This window comes from Rhagoletis zephyria, unplaced genomic scaffold, assembly GCF_001687245.7.
Source record: "Rhagoletis zephyria isolate East Lansing unplaced genomic scaffold, Rhagoletis_zephyria_1.1 Rzeph_scaffold_13773, whole genome shotgun sequence".
Taxonomy (NCBI): domain Eukaryota; kingdom Metazoa; phylum Arthropoda; class Insecta; order Diptera; family Tephritidae; genus Rhagoletis; species Rhagoletis zephyria.
The window spans coordinates 1-11,991 of NW_016170844.1; the positions used below are offsets into that span (position 1 = coordinate 1).

General features: G+C 34.9%; 1 pseudogene; it reads left to right on the forward strand.

The window, feature by feature from the left end:
- The first annotated feature begins 8,636 nt into the window (after positions 1–8,636).
- Positions 8,637–11,378, forward strand: LOC108378298 (uncharacterized; annotated as a pseudogene).
- Positions 11,379–11,991: the final 613 nt, after the last annotated feature.

The following is an 11,991-nucleotide window of genomic DNA, read 5'->3' on the forward strand; positions in this document are numbered from 1 at the left end:
GTGTTATCAGTTTTTAGATATCTCCTATAGTTTCCGAGATATTGACTACAATGTTTTCGATAATTTAGTAAAAATTTAGTGAGTGATGCAGCCTTATTAAACTAATCAATATCTTAAAAATGGCGTTCTCCATTTTTGAATATCCCCTTAAGCTTCCGAGATATTGAGTAAAAAGTGTCGTTAATTTGGTAGAAATTTCGATCACATTTTGTCGTATTTCATATAAAGTGGCTGCCGAATTGTGGACAAATGACGCTTACGACAAAATTTTACTTAAGAAAATCCTTCCGAAACTCAAAACCAATTAACAATAAACATTAAAAATTAAATAATTTAAGAATTTTGTGAACTAGTAATATTTTCAGAAACTTTGGAGAAAATCTACCTTGATAAATTGTATTCCAAACTTCAATCGCGATTTCCCACAATCTGCCGAAATTAACATACGACAATCTTTTACCCAGGCGACGATATATAACACTTGAAAAAAAAAAATTAATTTTATATGGAGAAAAATGCGAACCACCCTAGGCAAAACAAATCTAAAAAATAAACGGGAATCTTAATGCAATTAAAGCTTGCACTATTATTATTTGCTGAAATGGCTTACAAAACTGCATACTCGATTTTTGTTTTAAATAAAATTTGTGGAAAGTTTTAAAGTTTTATTTATGTGGCTTCTGATAAAAACCGAACTCTATTTTAAATGAAAAATATTAAAAATAAATCAACGAACATTTGCAACAGTATTATTTCATTGCAGAACCTTGCATCATATACACACATTTACATATGTGAATTTTTACCAGTTGAGTTTTGAGGAGTATGTAATGTATTTCTGTGGCAATAAGGATGCCGGTTGACGTTAGTATAATGTACCATCTGAAACGTATTTATTTATTTATTTATGTACAGGACACTGTCCTCACAAATAAACAGGGGAAAAAATGACACGTTTTACAAAATTAATCATAACACTTATACATACAAGACAATAACAACATATGAAATATTATTTGAAAAAAGAAAAAAAAATCATTAATATGAATTTTAAAACGTTTTCTATGGGAGTAAAGATCGACATACATAATTACAAATAAGAGTTACATAAGGAAATGGACCTGTGAACAAATTTCATTCTTTGTCACCGTTTTTGGTCATACAGGGACTATAATTATGGTTGCTAACCGTGCTATAATATATAGTATTGTACTGTTTGTTTGGGTCTGCGTATTATATACTGCTGGAAAAAATATAGTATGCAAAAATACTATATTCATTCAATTATAAATATAAATATATTTCAGTCTTTGTAAGAAAGAAACGTTTTAAAATTGATCAATATTAAAATAAATATACTTTAAGAGAAAGGGTCCAGAGATCAAAAATGGCAACATTTTTTAAAAATACTTAGAAAGATTTACCAAATTTACTTAAAATCATTTCGCTTATGCTCTCTATTCCTGCAACTTCGGCATTCACAGAAAGTTTTTGAGAGTTTGAGAGATGATGAGAAAAATAAAGCGAATATCTCACTAATAAAAAATGGACTTTTGATTTATATAATTTAAATATTGATAGCGATAAAGCATATGATACCTTTCAAAGAAATATATTTTGTTTATAGAGGAAATGCATAAGAAAGTAAAAAAGGTGTACACTTAAAAAACATTTTTACTTAAACAAAATAAAAAGAAAATACTATATATATTTGAAGTGTATTATATTTTTTCTGATTTTTTTTGAAAAAGTACTATAGATTTCTTAGAAAATGTTGGCAACCCTAACCATAATGCACCTTAGTAAAAGTGTCCGTAATTCAATGTCTGAATATTTTTATAGTATTCCTAAATATCAATATTAATTGTAAACCCCACTTATCTCTCAGAAATTCATTTACTCACAAAACGCCAACAAAATAATATGAAGAATCAACCCTTCCACTCTGCAAAATCTTGCTGTGTTTTCAATTGCAACCAGATTTTTCGTTATTACACAGTTCTTGCACAAAATGTTTGAACTAGTACAGTTATTCTGGCAGGTTCTGAAATTCACGTCCGAGTCAAATGGCTCAAGTTCACTTTGAATCAAAATCTTGGTGTTCTGTATATTTCGTTTTCATGTAAAACGAATTAATTTTTTTCGTTTCTGGATCCGCAATTGAATGCCCTAGTACTTATGTACATATGCTTGCAGACATCTGCAGTAGGTATGTAAATACTACTGACAAATGAGTGCGCCGGAGATCATTCTGCTGTCGGCACCCCTTTTTCAGTATACCCATCAAAGTCTCATCAAATAAACAATTTGGGTAATAAAGGTAATGGTGCGGTATACTTAAGTCAGCTTTTCGACTTTAGTTGCTCCTTATTGCCCTAGATGTTGTTCCTTTATGAATTCACGCATTTATAGAAAGTGCATTCGCCTGCTGACACCGCAAAAAACTTGTATTATCTCGATGATAGACTGGTTGTTTGCTGCAGTTAGCTGCATAAAAGAAATATAAAAATAGCTTGTTGTAGATGATGACAGCAAAAAAAACAACATGCAATATAAAATCCCAACGAATTTCGTTCAGTGAACCTGTGCTTGCCCAACAATACTCTGCTTCATATGAACATAGTTTATGCAGTTGAGGGAGAAATAACGCACATGAATGTGATTTGAATAGTTAATTTTTAGGTGGGGGCATAAAACGCCAATTCAATGTGCAACAAAAAGTTGGTGCAAAGAAAACTGTAATGAGTGTTCCTTACGCTATGATGCATAAGTACACCAAAAATGGTTGAAACGTAAGGTCTGTTTGCGTAGCGCTATCCAGAAAAATTCAGTAATAATTTAACTGGTTTTTGCTGGATGGCATTTTCGTACGCAAAAACTTGCAAGAAACTAGCAAAAGAGGGTAAACAATTTCCCTTCTTGATGAGTACTGTTAAAGCGATGTGTCTATAAGCAACATACCGAAGTGGTCAAAAGGTTTAGGGCCCATTGTTCAATGTCTGATTAAGAAAATACCGAGGGAGAAGCTCCGGTTAAATATAACAACTGCTTTATCGATCAGATGTTATATGCATGATGTCGAAATCGTCGATAATGATGTACTGGTGATAACCATACATTGAACAACGGGCCCTTAACTGAGGTGAAAATGCTTCAGATTAAATTAGATTTTACATTTAAAGAACTTTTCTTTTTAAAGCAACAAAATAAAATCTTTATACTTAGGTATTAGTGTGTCGCGCTCAGTTATGGTTGCCACACTTTTTATAATGTACTAAAAGTGGTATTTTTTCGTGCATGGGTCTTTTGGTCTATCTGGCTTATACGTATAGTGGAATAATGAATCTTGGAAGTTTTAGCAACTGCACTAAAATTAATAAAATAAAACAAGTTAAGCTTTCGTTAAAGTTACTAAAAGCCAAATAGTGAAAGGAGTTACTAAAACTCTAAAGAAAATTGCTAACAATTTGTACTTTTTTACTTCGTTTTTAAAAAAGTTTGTCGCGCGAATAGCGAACCGACATTTACATATCTGCATTCATACATATACGTAACAAATTATGCATTTTAACAAAATTTTCTCGCTAAAAAATCTTTTGTTACACTACTTTATTTTATTCCTTTCCCTTTTTAAATACAAGCTTGTATTTTAAAAAATATTTTTGTTTTTTTACATTACTTTATTTCCGCCAATTTTCTCTTCCTCTCAATTTTACTTTCTACTTTTCTTTTACGTTCTCGCTGGAAGTACTCACTGGAAAAGTTATTGAATGTACCTACTGTGGACGCAAGTAAAAATTGTGATTTTTGGCAAATCTTTCTAACTGCCCGTCTCCACAGGATAAAGTTTATATCTTGATACATATGTTAGAATATAAACAGCCAATGGAGACCGCTCATTGCTCTTCAAGAGCAATATACATATATCAGAGCTTATATCTTGTCATCTATTGCCGGCAATTTGGTAGTTTGACAGCTACATTTTCATTTGTACGAAAACTTCGTTGCGGCAACATCATTAATATTTTAATATAAAAGCAAAAATTGAGCTGTCTTCTGTTAAAATATTTATAATTATGTACTTGGATGTAAAATGACTTATTTTCAAAATTTTTTTAGAGGGTAAATCAGGCAAAAATACGTTTTCGAAGCTATCTTACAGATGCTTATATCAAGATATAAAAAGCCCACACAAATATTGCCACTGATATAACTTATATCTAGCGACCAAAATGACAGCTGGGCAGCAATAAATTTTATCCTGTAGAGAATTTGCAGGATTTTACCAGAAAGCGTTCCCGTACTCGGTTCTCTGGCAAAGTAGGGGAAAAGTGGGAGAGTAAAATCGGTCGTCTCTTTGTCACAAGTTGCCCGATTTTACCCGAAGAATGTTTTGTGGTAAAATCTGGTTAAGTTCAAACCATCAGCTGTTCAAATCATTTCAAATTTGAATAAGCAAAAACCAAAAGTGCATCTGCATTTACGCCTTATAAATTATATCCTAGCGAAGAAATATCAAGTTTTGTAAATATTTTTGTTAATTTGCTGGTGTATTTAACCTTGCATGTAAACAAAAACTGCCGTCCACGGTGTATTTGCAAGTTTTACCGAAAAGCGTTCCCGTACATTTTGGTTTTTTTCTCTTTGAGAGCAATTTTGGTTTTTGACAGTTTTACAGGTTTTATCCAGAAAAGTTAAGGAACGTAACTAACCATTAGCCGGGGCAGCGTTTCGATTACCACAATAGCATAACAAGAAATAAACGCTTGCAAAAAATAACGATTCACAGATTTCTCTAAATAAAATAATTTAGTTAACAAAGAAAATCTACATAGGTTCATCTACATTCTTAAAAATTAACAAATATTAAAACAAAAATAATAAGGGTACTCATCTATTCGCGCAAGTTTTATATTTGGGCAATTAGGCAACTTTGCGCAGTGTGTTTCATGAGGACAATTTTATATTCTGTGCAATTTCAGACATTTAATTATTTGACAATGTTAATTTAAAAAGTTGAACAACTGAAACTCAAATTTAAGAAAATATTTAAGTCTTACGATAAAGCGTTGAGCACAATTCAAAATGAATGTAAACAAAATAGTTAATTGAGGGTTGCACATCACACTGCGCAAATTTGCGCGACAAAATTTCCGCGCAAACTTGCCCTTTTTGTGCAAATAGCTTTCAATACAAATTTTGACATTTCATTAGCGAGGGTTTTAAATTGCACAGTTTGCCCAGTTTGCACGAGTTTTGCGCTTTTAAATGAGTACCCTTAATTATTTTTACGAACTGTAATTTACGCGCCAGTATGTGTATTGCATTCGCTTGCCAATATAGTTCGCCACCAGTGTAGCACACAAAGGAGTCGCCAGACTCGGCCTGCTCAGTTTTAAAAATGGCGGTTCGTCGCTTTTCAGTTGGCAGTTTTTTCCATTCTCTTATCCCTCAGAAAGGTTATTTCAATATTTATCTCTTTTAATGTCTTTCATAACTATTATACAGCTTTATATCAAATTTTTCTGCACCATAAACTCAAATGCACTTCTACGGTTTCATTGATCCCGGTAAATTATTGTATTGCAAAAAAAGATTTCTCTACAACTAATTAACACCCTACCACAATAGACGCCACTCGAGTTTCTGTAACCAATACCGCCAAAATTATGTAAAAACTAATTAATTACCCACTACATAATCTTTGCGCACAAACCTTTTTCTTTTGTATATTTTTAGCTATCGTCGTTTTCCTGCACCTTCTAGTTTACTATACTTTTATCGCAAATAAAATGCACATTTAACTTTTCCGCTTACAATGCACTAACACACGTTCGCTTCAAAACGAAAGCACGCACAAATAACGAACGAATGATTGAAAACGTCAAACGAAATGCACCACCGCGGCGAAAAGCAACCGTGAATGGCCGCAAATGTGTACAGTTTACCGTAGCAGAGGCTCAAACCATTTGGGAAGAGTTGGTTTACAAAGTGGTGAAATGTAAAATAAATAAATCGCATGCACAATTTTAAAGGCCATGCCAGATACAACTTTGTCCCTTCGCATGACACTTCTAACTTACAAACAAATCGTACATCTCTGGAGGTTATACAAAGGCTCTGTTATGCAAGCTCTGTATTGCACGCATAGATAGGCATTGCTTGGCAGCGAACTACACCACACAAGCGGCTTGAAAACCCTAGCGAAATATCCCTTTGAGTCAAGTCATTTGTGTTGTGCTTGAAAGCACAGGGCATTGGCGAAAAAAGACCCACCAGATTATTTTTGCTTTTCTTTCCTAGTTATTCTTTTTCTAAGAACCAACGTAATATATACATAGAAATTGAGTTGCTGCAAGAAGAAGGGTTGCATTTCCTTTAAAGTGATGCCTTTTTTGTACTTGCAGCAGAAAATATTTTTTATCAGCATGGCTCGGTTAACATATCGTAAAAGAAATCTTCAAATTTTGGATAAGTTGGGTCAAAGGGTATTCGTGCTTAAAAAATGGTCAAATTGCCCCTTAACAGCCCTATTAGCGTGTTGTCACAGTCGTCAATTGTCATAGTTCAATTGTCATTATCATGTCATCAACTGTTGTCATAGGTATGCACAGTAAATAATTACTACGTTTATACGCACGTCTTATTTGCAAATAACAATTTGCAAAATGGTAAACTTTGCGGTATAAACGCTGAGTTAATTTTTTATTTGCAAATAACTTAATCACGCAAATAAGTATTGATTAGTGGTATTATTTGCAAATAAGCGAAAGACGCCGTCATACTTAGGTTTATTTTCATTTTCGATTGTCATCTTGTTGCCTTTTTTTCGATGGTCATATTATTGCCTTTTTATAATCAGGTACTATTAGAAAAGAATTTTTCGTCGAATAAGCAGTGAGTTAGGTATTTGCAAATTATTTTTATTTGCAAATGCTTACGTATAAACGTAGTAAATGAAAAGGTAAAAGCTAGTTTTATTTGCCAATTGCGGCGAAAGCTTCTATATAGTGAAACAGCTGTTATTTGTTTACATTTTAATTGTTCTTTATGACCGCCACTGCAACAGATGGGATTTCTTTTAAATAAAATACACCGCAGAAATGGATTACGAAATGCTGGAAAAGTGAGTAATTTTATAATAGGAAAATTCATTTCATTTTATTATGAATTCGTGTAGTAACAGGCGAGGAAAATATGAACGCGCCACACAAGAGCAGCTGCAGTTTTGTGAAGACCAACCCGAACAGCAAACTGTTGTCCCATTCTACTTCTTCCTGAAAATTATCTTCTAGATAAGAAATGAAACAAAGCTATGGTGTATTTCGGTGCTTAGTGTTTATTGCGAATGAAGATAGTACTCCAAAAAGAAGAGGAGAATGACGCCCAGAGTAAGGGTGGGTAACTCTGTACATTTTCGTGTGCTGACTGAGTAACTCCAACTCACTTTAATGAGTCAGCACAGTGAGCTGGCACAAGTGTGCTATCGCACAATTGGTATGTACATCGAAATTATTGATGATGTTAGTAATCGAAATCGATTTAGAAAAGGTTATCCTTAGCTTCTGTTCGTAGCTGGCCGGAAAAATTTTACAAAGCTGATTTCAACTGGTGAGTTCATTTGCAAAATAATTCCCTACTTAGTTTTGCTTGAGAGTTGTCACATAAGAATCTGTTAAATGGGCTATGCATGTAAGCGGTTACCCAACGCATAGCACTTCACATGTAGAATTCTGTTTGGTTTTGATTTTTACGTAAAAATGGTATAGCAGTGCAAGTATGCATAACTTGGCTATTCGCCTTGCTTCTTTTTAAATTTGGTAGTCGTATATTCAATTGATGGTTGGTCTAGTGATGCCATCTATTATGGTACCCTTTGGAAGATCGTATTGTGTGAATAGTTGCGTTTTTTTACTCATTTCCAGTAAAATCCAGTAAAAGTTTTTACGAATTTTCATGTTTTGGCGTTTTCGTACGCAAAAACTTGCAAAGTAGGGGAAATTGAGAGAGCGAAAAATGACAGTTGAAGTTGCAAGTTTTTACTGGATTTTACTGGATAAATTTTTACTTGTAAGAATTTGCCAGTACGAAAAACAGCTGAACGCATGTTGCTGGATGAAATTTAAACTAATAAGGCAACTGTTTGTGGGTTTTTATTGTTGAATTTTACAAAATAAACCTATTTAAATACAAAATATATTGTTTTATTGGGTTTTTGCTGCGAATAAACAACCAATTTATCAGCTGTTCATGAAACTTGCAAATTATTACTGGAAAAGCGTTCGCGTACTTTATTGCAAATTTTTTCTATGAGAGCGAATTCTTAGAAATAAAGTTACTGGAGAGTTGCTGGCAAGTTACTGGATAATTTGTAAAAAAACACAACTAATGTGTGAGCTCATCAATTGAGTTACCACATCGACACAGCAATGCAAGCCGCACCGAGCTATGCAAGTGTCAGCACATCAACTGAGTTACCATATCGACTCTGTAGCACATTGAGCTATACATTGTCAGCACATAAACTGAGTTACTGAGTTACAAATTTTTTCAGAGGTGAGTCTGAGCGTGCGGCACAGTTCTAAGAGTCAGTACAGTAACTCAGCACAGTGCTGAGTTACCCACCTCTAGCCCAGAGGCGCCTTTCATAGGTTAATGTTTATGTTTATTTGAAAATAATTGTTCTGCACTATGGCCGATGAATATAAATCCTGTGATATTTGTAAAGATAAAACCAACTGTTCTAACTTTGATCTATTATGGTTCGGCGATTGGCAACAAAGCCGGGACGTTGTCGTACATTACTTTTGCTTGGTGAGTTTCTGCTCTTCTATGTGTTTCAAAAATCAAATTAATTATTTAATTTCCAGCTACTCTCTACAAATCTGCCACAAAGAGGTAAAGATTGTAGTGGCATAAATGGCTTCTTGTTGCGCGATATTCGCAAAGAAATCAATGCTGCTACTAAACGAATGTGCTGCTACTGTGGTCGCACTAGTGCCTCCATACAATGCTTTAAATGCCGTGATTATTTTCATATATTATGTGGACGTAAGAACCGTTGTCTCTTCACCTTTCATAGTGATTTTCGTTCATATTGCGATGACTGCATACCGAAGACAGACCTCCGACCGGCAAAACTAAAAAGTCGGCCTTCAAGCTTCGAGCGTTGCAGCATTTGTCGCGAACAAATGGGTCTTTACAATGAGGTATTATTCATATTCGGTAAATGCTGTAATAAAGGCTATGCGCATAATATGTGCGTGCAGAAGTATGCACTGGCGGCGGGTTACTATCTACGTTGCCTTTGGTGTCGTAGCGAAGAATTCCGTCGAACCGTGCGGCTGCAGGGAGTTTTCGTTCCAGATAGAGATGCGCGTTGGGAAGTACAGAAAGGGACGTATACCGACTTGCACCGTGGACACAACACTTGTAATATGGAACCGTGTCTGTGTCCAAAAGGTCGTGACTACAATGGAGGTTGGTACGATTAAAACAATTTTAAGAAAAAATAGTAACCCAATTTAAATTTTTTAGGAAAATGGTCTTTAATTCTTTGTTCTTTATGCGGCAGTGTGGGTGCTCATAATCCTAAATGTTTGTTGGGTAAAGAAAATGCAAAGGAGCCCGTGCCTATCTTTAAATGTGCCACTTGTGCCCGCACTGAATCAACGATTGCAGAAAATCGCCAAAAAACTTTTGCTGCACCGGAAAAGGTCGGCGAAGTAATTGATAAAAGCATTTTTGTGACAAAAATTTATAACGATCGAAATGAAAAAGATGCAATTAATTTCCTACCTTCTTTCTCTGATGACGACGAAACTCAATCTTCCGATAGCTTTGTTACAGTGATTCCACAAAAGAATTCAGAGCTAATATCTTCAATATCCAATTGTCCAGCACCAACTATTAATGAGCGTAATGAATTTATTTCATCGAAATCAAATAATGACATCTCTTTAGAGGTTTCCATCAATACTGAAGTCACGGGCCAGAAATCGGTTGAGACACATATATTGGTAATTGATTGTTCTGACGACGAGAGAATAGATGAAGTAAAAGAAAAGACCTCTTCACATAAGAAGACCGATACGCAGGTATTAGAAATGAAGATGAGGAATCATCAAACAAGAGCACAGAAAAGCCGACTGAGCCGCCATTGATTGGGTCCACAAGTAGTGGAAATTAATTGTTCTGATCAAGATGTAAAAGGTGAGGTCAGAGGAAAGCGAATTCCGCTACGCCGATTCAAGCAGTAACAGAAATTAATTTCCCTGATGACACACAAATGAAAAGCAAAGAAAAATCGGCTACACCGCAACTAGTTGCATCGCAAGTTGAGCCGCAAGTAATGGAGATTAATTGCTTTGATGAAGAAACTCGAAATATAGTACCTAAGCCGCCCATGTTACAGCCAATCATATTTGTTGATGATGAGAAACACAAATTTTTGAAAAATCTTCCACTAATACGCCTGAAACGAAAGTTGTAAAAAAAGTATCACTCACGCAGCAGTCCAGCTCTTGCTATTTTCAAGAGGACGAGACTCAGCTGTTTGATATCTGCACTCTTGATAAGCGGAACACAGATATAATAAAAGAACATTTACCACGCATAACGAAGAACTTGGAAGTGTACATAAAACCCCGGCTACTATTTCCACACAAAGCGTCGATCTAACAAGTGAGATGGTTTACATGCAAGAGTCAAATCCACCGGTTGATACCATCCAATCTCCGATCGTGACTTCTTCACAATCTGAAGAAAATGATCAATGGATAACTTTCGATGTTTACAAATACGATGATGAAAAAGGTAAATGCATTGGTAGTGCCGCAATGCGCATTAACCTGTGTGATAAGAGGTTTGCAGGCATGACCATGGAACAAATTGAAAATAATTCTAGTAGTTTACTGAGCGTTGGAGACATTATAGCTCATAGCGAAGACATTGGGGTATTTGCTGAAATCGATGCAATAATTGCAGAGTACACAAAATAGCAAAGCAATTACTATCTGCTATGAGTATCAAGGACTTTGATGACGCTGTCAAAGGAATTATTATGTAAAACTGTTAAAGTATATTATAATAAATTTTAAAATAATAAATTACCTTTATTTTAATAGAATTCAGAGTTGTTGATTTTAAAGCAAGTGTGGCTTAAGATTTTTTAACGAAGCGTTTTTGCTGCCGCGGTAACGACGGAGAGTGGCGCTCTGTTAACGTCGGTGAGTAGCGTTCTAGTTGCGCCGGTGAGTAGGGGCTTGTTCGAGAAGCAATCACAACTGCAGTGTTGCGCGAATTATTAAAGTACCACGTTCGGTGGGAATTTTCAGCAACGCATAATCAGTTGGGCAGTTGCAACATTGTTATAAAAATTTTCATCAATGCGGCAGTAATGCCGCTTTTATTACGTGTCTCGAACAGGCCCTAGCGCTCTGGTGATGCCGGAGAGCGGCGCTCTGCTAACGCCGGTGAGTGGCGCCCTGGTCGCGCTGGTAAGGGGCGCTGTGATAACGCTCTGTTATCGCTGGTGAGTGGCGCTCTCAGTGTTGCCAGGTCTTCGGCATGAGAAAACGTCTTATTCAAATGAATGTAAATAAAAAAAATGTTCTTATTAAACTTTTATTGTATACAAAGGTACATGTGTACGTAAGGTATATTAAAATGTCATTGCACATTTAAAATTCATTGTAAACTGGTTTGAGATCGTTAATACACATACAGCTGATTAAGTCATCTCCATTTTGATCGATTTTGGCTGTTTCTCTTTTGTTTATTTAATGTTTATTATTTTTCCATAAAAGCTCATTATATAACAAACAAAAATATAAATCCACATTTCAAACATGGTGCAAAAATTATAAAAAATGTGCAAAGCTTCAGCTAGATTTTCAACTTTTTATTTTGATTTTTTAGATTTTTTTTGAATATGTAGTTTGATAACCCATTAAATTTCAGGGCAATAATGTGCAAGTTTAAATAAGCTAA